The following is a 12,544-nucleotide window of genomic DNA, read 5'->3' as shown; positions in this document are numbered from 1 at the left end:
TTTTTTGAGGTAGGTTCTTTCTATGCCCACTTTCTGGAGAGGTTTTTTTAAATCATGAATGAGTGTTGAATTATGTCAAAAAAATTTTTTTCATCTATCGAGACTATCATATGCTTTTTATTTTTCAATTCGTTAATATGGTGTGTCACATTGATTTATTTGCATATATTGAAGAATTTCTGCATGCTTGGGATAAACCCCACTTGATCATGGTGTATGATTCTTTTGGTGTGTTGTTGAATTCTGTTGTAGTGTTTTGTTGAGGATGTTTGCATCTGTGTTCATCAGTGATATTGGCCTGAAACTGTCTTTTTTTGGTAATATTTTTGTCTCATTTTGGTATCAGGGTAATGATGACCTTGTAGAATGAGTTTGGAAGTGTTCCTCCCTCTGCAATGTTTTTGAAGAGTTTGAGAAGAATAGGTGTTAGTTCTTCTCTAAACATTTGATAGAATTAGCCCATGAAACCATTTGGCCCTGGACTTTTGTTTGTTGGAAGATTTTTTGATCAGTTTTGATTTCAGTGTTTGCGATTGGTCTGTTCACATTTTTTACTTCTTCCTGGTTCAGTCTTGGTGGTGGTGGTGGTTTAGTAGCTAAGTCATGTTCAACTCTTGTGACCACATGGACTATAGCCTGCCAGGATCCTCTGTCCATGGGGTTTGCCAGGCAAGAATACTGGGGTGGGTTGCCATTTACTTCTCCAGGGGGTCTTCCTGATGCAGGTTTAGAACCTGGGTCTCCCACATTGCAGGCAGTCTTCAGTCTTGGACTGGTGAAATTTTCTAAGAATTTGTCCATTTCTTCCTGGTTGTCCATTTTATTGGCATAATTTCTTGTAGTAGTCTCTTATGATCCTTTGTATTTCTGTGATGTCTGTTGTAACTTCTCCTTTTTATGTCTAACTTTATTGATTTGCATCTTCTCCCCCCCCCCCTTTTTTTTGATGAATCTGCTTAATGGTTTATCGATTTATCTTCTCAAAGAACCAGCTTTTAGTTTTATTGATCTTTGCTATTGTTTTCTTCATTTCTTTTTCATATATTTCTGCTCTGATCTTTATGATTTATTATTTGACTAATTTTGTGTTTTTTATTCTTCTTTTTCTAGTTGTTTTTGGTGTAAAATTAGGTTGTTTATTTGATGTTTTTCTTGTTGATTGATGTAGGATTGTATTGCTGTGAACTTCCCTCTTTGAACTAATTTTGCTGCATCCCATAGGTTTTTTTGGAGGGGGGGGCGGTGAGGAGATATCTGTCTTCCAAGGTAAGGAGCAGCGGCTGCGCTTTTCTGGAGCAGCCGTGAAGAGATACCCCAAGTCCAAGGTAAGAGAAACCCAAGTAAGATGGTAGGTGTTGCAAGAGGGCATCAGAGGGCAGACACTGAAACCATACTCACAGAAAACTAGTCAATCTAATCACACTAGGACCACAGCCTTGTCTAACTCAATGAAACTAAGCCATGCCCTGTGGGGCCACCCAAGACGGGCAGGTCATGGTGGAGAGGTCTGACAGAATGTGGTCCACTGGAGAAGGGAATGGCAAACCACTTCAGTATTCTTGCCTTGAGAACTCCATGAACAGTATGAAAAGGCAAAATGATAGGATACTGAAAGAGGAACTCCCCAGGTCAGTAGGTGCCCAAAATGCTACTGGAGATTAGTGGAGAAATAACTCCAGGAAGAATGAAGGGATGGAGCCAAAGCAAAAACAATACCCAGCTGTGGATGTGACTGGTGATAGAAACAAGGTCCGATGCTGTAAAGAGCAATATTGCGTAGGAACCTGGAATGTCAGGTCCATGAATCAAGGCAAATTGGAAGTGGTCAAACAGGAGATGGCAAGAGTGAACGTCAACATTCTAGGAATCAGCGAACCAAAATGGACTGGAATGGGTGAATTTAACTCAGATGACCATTATATCTACTACTGAGGGCAGGAAACCCTCAGAAGAAATGGAGTAGCCATCATGGTCAAAAGAGAGTCTGAAATGCAGTACTTGGATGCAATCTCAAAAACAACAGAATCATCTCTGTTCATTTCCAAGGCAAACCATTCAATATCACAGTAATCCAAGTTTATGCCCCAACCAGTAATGCTTAGTTTCATTGAGTTAGTAATGCAGAAGCTGAAGTTGAATGGTTCTATGAAGACCTACAAGACCTTTTAGAACTAACACCCAAAAAAGATGTCCTTTTCATTATAGGGGACTGGAATGCAAAAGTAGGAAGTCAAGAAACACCTGGAGTAACAGGCAAATTTGGCCTTGGAATACAGAATGAAGCAGGGCAAAGACTAATAGAGTTTTGCCAAGAGAACGCACTGGTCATAGCAAACAGCGTCTTCCAACAACACAAGAGAAGACTGTACACATGGACATCACCAGATGGTCAACACCAAAATCAGACTGATTATATTCTTTGCAGCCAAAGATGGAAAAGCTCTATACAGTCAGCAAAAACAAGACTGGGAGCTGACTGTGGCTCAGATCATGAACTCCTTATTGCCAAATTCAGACTGAAATTGAAGAAAGTAGGAAAACCACTAGACCATTCAGGTATGACCTAAATCAAATCCCTTATGATTATACACTGGAAGTGAGAAATAGATTTAAGGGACTAGATCTGATAGACTGCCTAATGACCTATGGACGGAGGTTTATGACACTGTACAGGAGATAGGGATCAAGACCATCCCCATGGAAAAGAAATGCAAAAAAGCAAAATGGCTGTCTGATGAGGCCTTACAAAGAGCTGTGAAAAGAAGACAAGCAAAAAGCAAAGGAGAAAAGGAAAGATATAAGCATCTGAATGCAGAGTTCTAAAGAATAGCAAGAAGAGATAAGAAAGCCTTCCTCAGCGATCAGTGCGAAGAAATAGAGGAAAACAACAGAATGGGAAAGACTAGAGATCTCGTCAAGAAAATTAGAGATACCAAGGGAACATTTCATGCAAAGATGGGCTTGATAAAGGACAGAAATGGTATGGATCTAACAGAAGCAGAAGATATTAAGAAGAGGTGGCAAGAATACACAGAAGAACTGTACAGAAAAGATCTTCATGACCCAGATAATCACGATGGTGTGATCACTCACCTAGAGCCAGATATCCTGGAATGTGAAGTCAAGTGGGCCTTAGGAAGCATCACTACGAACAAAGCTAGTGGAGGTGATGGAATTCCAGTGGAGCTATTTCAAATCCTGAAAGATGATGCTGTGAAAGTGCTGCACTCAATATGCCAGCAAATTTGGAAAACTCAGCAGTGGCCACAGGACTGGAAAAGGTCAGTTTTCATTCCAATCCCAAAGAAAGGCAATGCCAAAGAATGCTCAAACTACCACACAATTGCACTCATCTCACATGCTAGTAAAGTAATGCTCAAAATTCTCCAAGCCAGGCTTCAGCAATACGTGAACTGTGAACTTCCAGACGTTCAAGCTGGTTTTAGAAAAGGCAGAAGAACCAGAGATCAAATTGCCAACATCCGTTGGATCATTGAAAAAGCAAGAGAGTTCCAGAAAAACATCTATTTCTGCTTTATTGACTATGCCAAAGCCTTTGTGTGGATCACAATAAACTGTGGGAAATTCTGAAAGAGATGGGAATACCAGACCACCTGACCTGCCTCTTGAGAAATCTGTATGCAGGTCAGGAAGCAACAGTTAGAACTGGACATGGAACAACAGACTGGTTCCAAATAGGAAAAAGAGTACGTCAAGGCTGTATATTGTCACCCTGCTTATTTAACTTATATGCAGAGTACATCATGAGGAACAATGGGCTGGAAGAAGCACAAGCTGGAATCAAGATTGCTGGGAGAAATATCAATAACCTCAGATATGCAGATGACACCACCCTTATGGCAGAAAGTGAAGAGGAACTAAAAAGCTTCTTGATGAAAGTGCAAGAGGAGAGTGAAAAGGTTGGCTTAAAGCTCAACATTCAGAAAACGAAGATCATGGCATCTGGTCCCATCACTTCATGGGAAATAGATGGGGAAACAGTAGAAACAGTGTCCGACTTTATTTTTGGAGGCTCCAAAATCACTGCAGATGGTGAGTGAAGCCATGAAATTAAAAGACGCTTACTCCTTGGAAGAAAAGTTATGACCAACCTAGATAGTATATTGAAAAGTAGAGACATTACTTTGCCAACAAAAGTCTGTCTACTCAAGGCTATTGTTTTTCCTGTGGTCATGTGTGGATGTGAGATTTGGATTGTGAAGAAAGCTGAGCGCCGAAGAATGGATGCTTTTGAACTGTGGTGTTGGAGAAGACTCATTTTTTTTTTTTTTTTAAATTCTGAGCTCAGATCAAGTGTAGAAACCTTCATAACTGTATAAAGTCCTGCAGTAAAATCTTTTCATCATTGGTCAGAATTGATCAGCCTTTCATACAAGCACACCCACAACCAACTCTCACTTACCCACCAATAAGCCCCTTAATTATCCAGTCACCTATACACACACACACACACACACACACACACACACCCCTTCATACCCCTTATTTTAAATTATTCTTTTGCTTCTCAGAACTACAGAGATCATGCATCAGATACACTGGGTGGTCTTCTGATGCTCAGATTTGGCTACTTTCATCACTGATCCACTTCAGTAAGAGCAGATCTCAGAGAATGGAGAAGACTCTTGAGGATCCCTTGGACTGCAAAGAGATCCAACCAGTCCATTCTGAAGGAGATCAGCCCTGGGATTTCTTTGGAAGGAATGATGCTAAAGCTGAAACTCTAGTACTTTGGCCACCTCATGCAAAGAGTTGACTCATTGGAAAAGACCCTGATGCTGGGAGGGATCGGGGGCAGGAGAAAGGGACGACAGAGGATGAGATGGCTGGATGGCATCACTGACTCGATGGACGTGAGTCTGAGTAAACTTTGGGAGTTGGTGATGGACAGGGAGGCCTGGCGTGCTGAGATTCATGGGGTCGCAAAGAGTCGGACACAACTGAGCAACTGAACCGAACTGAACTGATAGGTTTTTGATTGTCATGTTTTCATTGTCATTTGTTTCTATGTTCTTTTTTCTTATTTTCTCTTTGACTTCTTCAGTGATCACTTGGTTATTTAGAAGTATATTATTTAGTGTCCATGTGTTTGTGTTTTTTACAGTTTTTCCACTGTAACTGATAACTAATCTCATGTTGATGTGATCAGATAAGGTGCTTAATGTGATTTAAATTTTCTTAAATTTACTGAGGCTTGATTTGTGACCCAAGATGTGATCTGTCCTTGAGAATGTTCCATGTACTAAAAAAAAAAAAAAAAAAGTGTATTCTGCTGCTTTTCAATGGAATGTCCTATAAATATCAATTAGGTCCATCTGGTATAATGTGTGATTTAAGGTTTGCATTTCCTTATTAATTTTTTATTTGGATAATCTGTCCATTGGTGTAAGTGGTGTAATAAAGTCCCACACTATTATTGTGTTACTGTTGATTTCCCCTTTTATATATGTTAGCATTTGTCTTATATATTGAGGTGCTTTTGTGTTGGGTGCATAAATATTTATAATTGTTACATCTTATTCTTTTTTTTAATTTATTTTTTAAAAATTTTATTTTATTTTTAAACTTTACAATTTTGTATTAGTTTTGCCAAATATTGAAATGAATCCGCCACAGGTATACCTGTGTTCCCCATCCTGAACCCTCCTCCCTCCTCCCTTCCCATACCCTCCCTCTGGGTCATCCCAGTGCACCAGCCCCAAGCATCCAGTATCGTGCATTGAACCTGGACTGGCGACTCGTTTCATACATGATATTATACATGTTTCAATGCCATTTTCCCAAATCTTCCCACCCTCTCCCTCTCCCACAGAGTCCATAAGACTGATCTATACATCAGTGTCTCTTTTGCTGTCTCATACACAGGGTTATTGTTACCATCTTTCTAAATTCCATATATATGCATTAGTATACTGTATTGGTGTTTTTCTTCTTGGCTTACTTCACTCTGTATAATAGGCTCCAGTTTCATCCACCTCATTAGAACTGATTCAAATGTATTCTTTTTAATGGCTGAGTAATACTCCATTGTGTATATGTACCACTGCTTTCTTATCCATTCATCTGCTGATGGACATCTAGGTTGCTTCCATGTCCTGGCTATTATAAACAGTGCTGCGATGAACATTGGGGTACATGTGTCTCTTTCCCGTCTGGTTTCCTCAGTGTATATGCCCAGCAGTGGGATTGCTGGATCATAAGGCAGTTCTATTTCCAGTTTTTTAAGGAATCTCCACACTGTTCTCCATAGTGGCTGTACTAGTTTGCATTCCCACCAACAGTGTAAGAGGGTTCCCTTTTCTCCACACGCTCTCCAGCATTTATTGCTTGTAGACTTTTGGATCGCAGCCATTCTGACTGGCGTGAAATGGTACCTCATAGTGGTTTTGATGTGCATTTCTCTGATAATGAGTGATGTTGAGCATCTTTTCATGTGTTTGTTAGCCATCTTATTCTTAAACTGGGGCTTCCCTGATGGGTCAGTTGGTAGAGAAGTGCCTGTAGTATGGGAGATCTGGATTTGATCTCTAGGTTGGGAAGATCCCTTGGAGGAGGATATGGCAACCAGGGATATTCCTCAGGGACAGAGAATCCTGGTGGGCTGCAATCCATGGGGTTCCAAAGAGTTAGATATGACTGAGCAATTAAGCACACACACACATTCTTAGATTGATCCCTTGATCATTATGTAGTGTCCTTCATTGTTTCTTGTTGTTGTTGTTCAGTCACACAGTTGTGTCTCTTTGTGATTCCATGGACTACAGCACACCAGGCTTCCTTGTCCTTCACTATCTCCCAGAATTTGCTCAAACTCATCTCCATTGAGTTTGCCATCCAACCATCTCATCCTCTGTTGCCCCTTTCTCCTCCTGCCCTCAATCTTTCCCAGCGTTAAGATCTTTTCCAATGAGTTCGCTCTTGACATCAGGTGGCCAAAGTACTGGAGCTTCAGCTTCAGTATAAGTCCTTCCAATGAATATTCAGGTTTGATGTTCTTTAAGATTGACTGGTTTGTTCTCCTTGCTGTCCAGGGGACTCTCAAGTCTCTTGTAATTGTCTTTATTTTAAAATCTATTTTGTCTGATATGAGTATTGCTACTCCAATTTTCTTTTGATTTCCATTTGCATGGAATATCTTTGTCCATCCCCTCACTTTCAGTCTATATGTGTCCTTAGGTCTGAAGTGGGTCTCTCTTTTTAAAATATTTATTTGACTGTGTTGGCTCTTAGTTGCAGCATGTAAGATCTTTGTTGTGTAATGTGGGATCTTTCATCACAACACATGAACTCTTTAGTTGTGGTGCATGGGCTCTGGAGCACATGAGCTCAGTAGTTACAGCACATGGGCTTAATTGCTCTGTGGCATGTGGGATTTTAGTTCCCTGACCAGGGATCAAACCCACCTCCACTGCATTGCAAGGTGGATTCTTAACCACTGAGCCACCAGGGAAGCCCCTGAAGTGGATCTCTTGTAGACAGTATATATACAGGTCTTATTTTTGTATCCACTCAGCCAATCTATGTCTTTTGGTTGGTGCATTTAATCCATTTATACTTAAAGTAATTATTGATATATATGCTCCTATTAATATTTTCTTAAATTTTTTGCATTTGTTTTTGTAGATCTTTTTCTTCTCTTGTTTTTCCTGCCTAAAGAACTTCCTTTAGCATTTGTTGTAAAGCTGGTTTGGTGATGCTGAGTTCTCTTAACTTTTGCCTATCTGTAAAGCTTTTGAGTTCTCCATCAAATCTGAATGAGATCCTTGCTGGGTAGAGTAATCTTGGTTGTAGGTTTTTCCCTTGCATTACTTTGAATATATCCTGCCACTCATTTCTGGCTTGCAGAGTTTCTGCTGAAAGATCAGCTGTTAACCTTATGGAGGTTCCCTTGTATGTTATTTGTCTTTTTTCCCTTGCTGCTTTTAATATTTTTCTTTGTGCTTAATTTTTGTTAGATTGATTAATATGTGTCTTGGCATGTTTCTCCTTGGGTTTATCCTGTATGGAACTTTGTGCTTCCTGGACTTAATTGATTGTTTCCTTTTCCATGTTAGGGAAGTTTTTGATTATAATCTCTCCAAATATTTTCTCAGACCCTTTCTCTTTCTCTTCTTTATCTGGGACCCCTATAGTTAGAATGTTGGTGCATTTAATATTGTCCCAGAGGTCTCTGAGACTGTCCTCAATTCTATTCATTCTTTTTTCTTTATTTGGTTCTTCAGCATTTATTTCCACCATTCTATCTTCCAACTCTTTTATCCGTTCTTCTACCTCAGTATTCTGCTATTTATTCCTTATAAAGTATTTTTTACTTTCAGTAATTATGTTGTTCATCACTGTTTGTTTATTCTTCATTTCTTCTAGATCCTTTTTAGATGTTTATTTCATCTTCTCCAATCTATCTTCAAGATTTTGGATCTTTACTAGTACTGTTCTGTATTTCTTTTCAGGTAGTTTGCCTATTTCCCCTCCATTTATTTGGTCTTATGGGTTTTTACCTTGATCCTTCACCTGTATGATATTTCTCTGTCTTTACATTTTGTTTAATTTACTGTGTTTGATGTCTCCTGTCCTCAGGCTACAGGGTTGTAGTTCTTGCTTCTGTTCTCTGTCCCTGGTGGGTGAGGTTGGTCCAGAGGCTTGTGTAGGGTTCATGGTGGTGGGGATTTGCATCTGTGTCCTGGTAGATGGAGGTAACTTTCTTCCTCCATGTCAGGTGATGTCATGTGACATGTCAGGGCCGTGTCAGGTGATGTGTTTGGGGTGTTTGTGGGCTTAGTATGACTTTAGCCAATCTGTCTGCTGATTGCTGGGTTTGTGTTCCTGTCTTGTTTATTGTTTGGGTGAGGTATTCAGCGCTGGGTGCTACAGGCAGTTTAGTGGAACCAGGTCTTGGATTTGGAAGGAGGCCTTTGTGGGAGTTCTCACTGATTAATATTCTCTGGGGCCAGGAGTCTTTGGTGGTCTAGTGTCCTGGACTTGGTGCTCCCACCCCAGAGGCTCAGGCCCGACTTTTGGTAACCAAACCAAGACCCCACAAGCTCTTTGTCATGGTAATAAAGGAGATTTAAAAATACAAAAAAGCAAATACACACACACAACACACAAAATGAAACCCAGGCACATGGTAAAAGAAAAAGGAACCAAATAGAAATAAACAGAAACAAAGACAAAGGAACACACACACACACACACACACACACACAAGAACCAAAACTGAACCAAAGAAAACAAAGTACAAGAGAGCAACCAGATGAAAAAGAGAAACCAAAAATGAAATTGGCCAATTAAAAAGAAAACTAACTAAAACACAAATGGAAAACAAAACCAAAGCAGAATGCCAACTGAGAAATAAAGCAAAGAAAACAAAACAGACAAAAATGATTTAGAAAAGAAAGAACAGAAAGGCAAAGTTAAAATAGAATTATATATAAAAAAGATCTATATGTATTAAACAACTACAACAACAAAAAGAACCAAAACAACAACAATAACAAAAACACAGAACAGCAGAAAGCCAAAGTAAAAGTAGAAATACATAAAATAATAAAAAGTATTTTGAAAAAATCCTGTAAACTTAAACAGAAATAATAATAGTAATAAAAGTAACCATCACAACAGGGGGAAAAAACCCAGAATCAACAACAGCATGAATCAAAACATAATAATAATAATAAATGTTTTCTTAGGGTTCCAACTGTCAGTGTCCTTGCCCCACCATGAGCCACAGCCCACCTCTGCCTTGCTTGGAGCCCTTCCAATGCTGGGGAGAGCTGGTCTCTGGATCTACTGTGGGACCTGTGGGGACAGCTTGGACATTAATCTGGTCCTTACTCTTGTGTGTGCTTGCCTCCAATGTCCACAGCTGCCAGAGCTAGAGTGTTTTCTCTGTGGGAACACTCACTGTCCTTTCACATTTTCCATAGACACAGAGTCTACCTAGTTAATCATGTGGATTTAATCTTCAATTTGTGCAGGTGATGGAAAACTTTTCAATCCTCTTCCTTAGCTACTCCACTGCTGGAACTCAGTTGTGGTTTTAGCCCCACCTCTGAATGTAGGCCACCCACAAGAGTCTGCTCTTGAGGCTGCCCTGAAGGACTTGGGTCTGCCCCAATGAGGATAGGGCATGAAAGTGGCATGGCTGCTTGAATCGTGGGGGGCCCAATGGTGCCAGGTGTGCAGGCAAGCTGGTGACCATGGTGCAAGATATGTGGCTCTACAAGGAGCCTTTTTTAGCTTCTGGCAGCAGGCACACAAGAGACAGCTCTGGCTGGTCCTTCTTGGGCTCCAACCCTTGCACATAACTCAGTAGTAGTGCCCTGCTTTCATGACAGTTCAGTTTTCCTCCAAAGGCATTTCTTGTTGCAGATTTCCTCCATCCTGTTTCCTTGGGTCATCTCCTTACAGCCAACAGCAGTCCTTGCCCCAGGCTTACTCTCCAATCCCCATGCTCTAGCTTCGCCCCTGTGCACACCAGTACACATGTGTTCCAGCCCAGGGTATGTACAGTTTGTGGGGTACAGATTGTCTGTGTGATTCTTACTCTATCCAGACTGTCACAGATCAGCTGCGTCATCTTCCTCCAATAGCCTCAAATGCTTCCCTTCTGTCCCAGTTGATTTCCCCAGATGCAATAATCCATTCTCTGCTTCAGCTCCCCAACCCTGGGGTTCAGGTTCTGTCCTGCTTGCTCTTCTACTCCCTTCTAACTTTCGTCCTACCCAGTTATGCATGGATCCATACGGCCCTTTCCGGTGGTCAAGGACCCTGGCTAATATTAGCCAGTGTTCTGTGAGAACTGTTGTGTCTGTAGATAGATTCCTGATGCATCTGTGGAGAGAGATGCACTCCATGACCACCTACTCCTTCGTTCCACCATTTTGGAACTCCTTATAACGATATTTTGAAGAAGTTTAATTCATAAGGAAAGTGCTTCAGTTAAAAAGGCAGGATACAAAGTTGCATAGTAAGCATAATCTCAACCATGTATGTATAAACATTATTTAAAAACTAGAAGGAAACACATCAGTAATTTAAATATCATCTCTGATAGGACTATGGATAACTTTTTTCATGTTTCCTATATTTTCATATTGCATGTGTATCATTTTATAATTAATAAAAAAGTGCACATTTTATTATTATTGTCGTAAAATATATACAACATAAGGTCTACCATTTGAATCATTGAAAATGTACAGTTCATGGAGAAGGAAATGGCAACCCACTCCAGTGTTCTTGCCTGGAGAATCCAAGGGACGGGGGAGCCTGGTGGGCTGCCATCTATGGGGTCGCACAGATTCGGACACGACTGAAGCGACTTAGCAGCAGCAGCAGCAGTTGCCTCAGACTGTGGCAATAGGGCAACTTGAAAGAAAATGAACTCTAACATCACATAGACCAGGGTTCAAACTCCAGCTCTGGGGACTTCCCTGGCAGTCCAGTGGTTAAGCCTCCATGCTTCCAATGCAGGAGATACAGGTTTGATTCCTGGTTGGGGAACTAAGATCCCATATGCCATGCAGCATGGACAAAAAGAAAACAAAACAACCAAAGCAAAAGCTCCAGTCTGCCGCTTACAGGTTTGTGTTGTCCTTGGGCATCATTTTGCTTAGGTAGAAAATGGAGCAACTTATATCAACCAGGACTTTTTTAGGAAAACAGAAAAATGCACTCTCTGGTTGAAATGAGATTAGCATACCACCTTTTCCTTTCTCTCTGGGTCTCAGAGGAACTATTTTCTTTGTAACACATTTCTGCATCATAATTGGGTTGTTAGTGAGGACGAAATGTTGGTTTTTATACTGCCTTGACACATGTAACCATAAATAAATTACTAACAGCTGTTGTAAAAAAAAAAGAAAGAAAGAAAATGTACAGTTCAGTAGCATTCAGTTCAGTTCAGTTCAGTTGTTCAGTCATGTCCGACTCTTTGCGACCCCATGAACCGCAGCACACCAGGCCTCCCTGTCCATCACCAACTCCCAGAGTCCACACAAATCCATGTCCATTGAGTCGGTGATGCCATCCAACCATCTCATCCTCTGTCATCCCCTTCTCCTCCTGTCCTCAATCTTTCCCAGCATCAGGGTCTTTTCCAATGAGTCAGCTCTTCACATTAGGTGGCCAAAGTATTGGAGTTTCAGCTTCAGCATCGGTCCTTCCAATGAACACCCAGGACTGATCTCCTTTAGGATGGACTGGTTGGATCTCCTTGCAGTCCAAGGGACTCTCGAGAGTCTTCTCCAACACCACAGTTCAAAAGCATCCATTCTTCGGCGCTCAGCTTTCTTTATAGTCCAACTCTCACATCCATACATGACCACTGGAAAAACCATAGCCTTGACTAGACAGACCTTTGTTGACAAAGTAATGTCTCTGCTTTTCAATATGCTGTCTAGGTTGGTCATAACTTTTGCATTCATATTGTTGTGCAACCATTACCACCATCTGTCACCAGAACTTTTTCATTTTTCCCACCTGAAACTCTGTACTCGTTAAGTATGAACTTCCCATTTCC

The 12,544-nt window shown here is 40.8% G+C and overlaps 2 non-coding genes across 2 annotated transcripts; both read right to left on the bottom strand.

Moving 5' to 3' along the window:
* Positions 1-4,300: 4,300 nt before the first annotated feature.
* LOC147372028 (small nucleolar RNA U2-30) lies at positions 4,301-4,372 on the bottom strand. Its single transcript, XR_015164985.1, has one exon. It is a non-coding gene; the product is annotated as a small nucleolar RNA U2-30 (small nucleolar RNA).
* Positions 4,373-4,526: 154 nt separating this feature from the next.
* On the bottom strand, positions 4,527-4,606 carry LOC147372027 (small nucleolar RNA U2-19). Its single transcript, XR_015164984.1, has one exon. It is a non-coding gene; the product is annotated as a small nucleolar RNA U2-19 (small nucleolar RNA).
* Positions 4,607-12,544: the final 7,938 nt, after the last annotated feature.

Source organism: Bos grunniens, chromosome 5 (genome assembly GCF_055505025.1).
Source record: "Bos grunniens cultivar Pamir isolate PY7600 chromosome 5, Bosgru_T2T1.0, whole genome shotgun sequence".
In the NCBI taxonomy this organism is placed as follows: domain Eukaryota; kingdom Metazoa; phylum Chordata; class Mammalia; order Artiodactyla; family Bovidae; genus Bos; species Bos grunniens.
The sequence above is the reverse complement of the archived record's forward strand: the minus strand, read 5'-3'. Positions and strand labels throughout refer to the sequence as shown.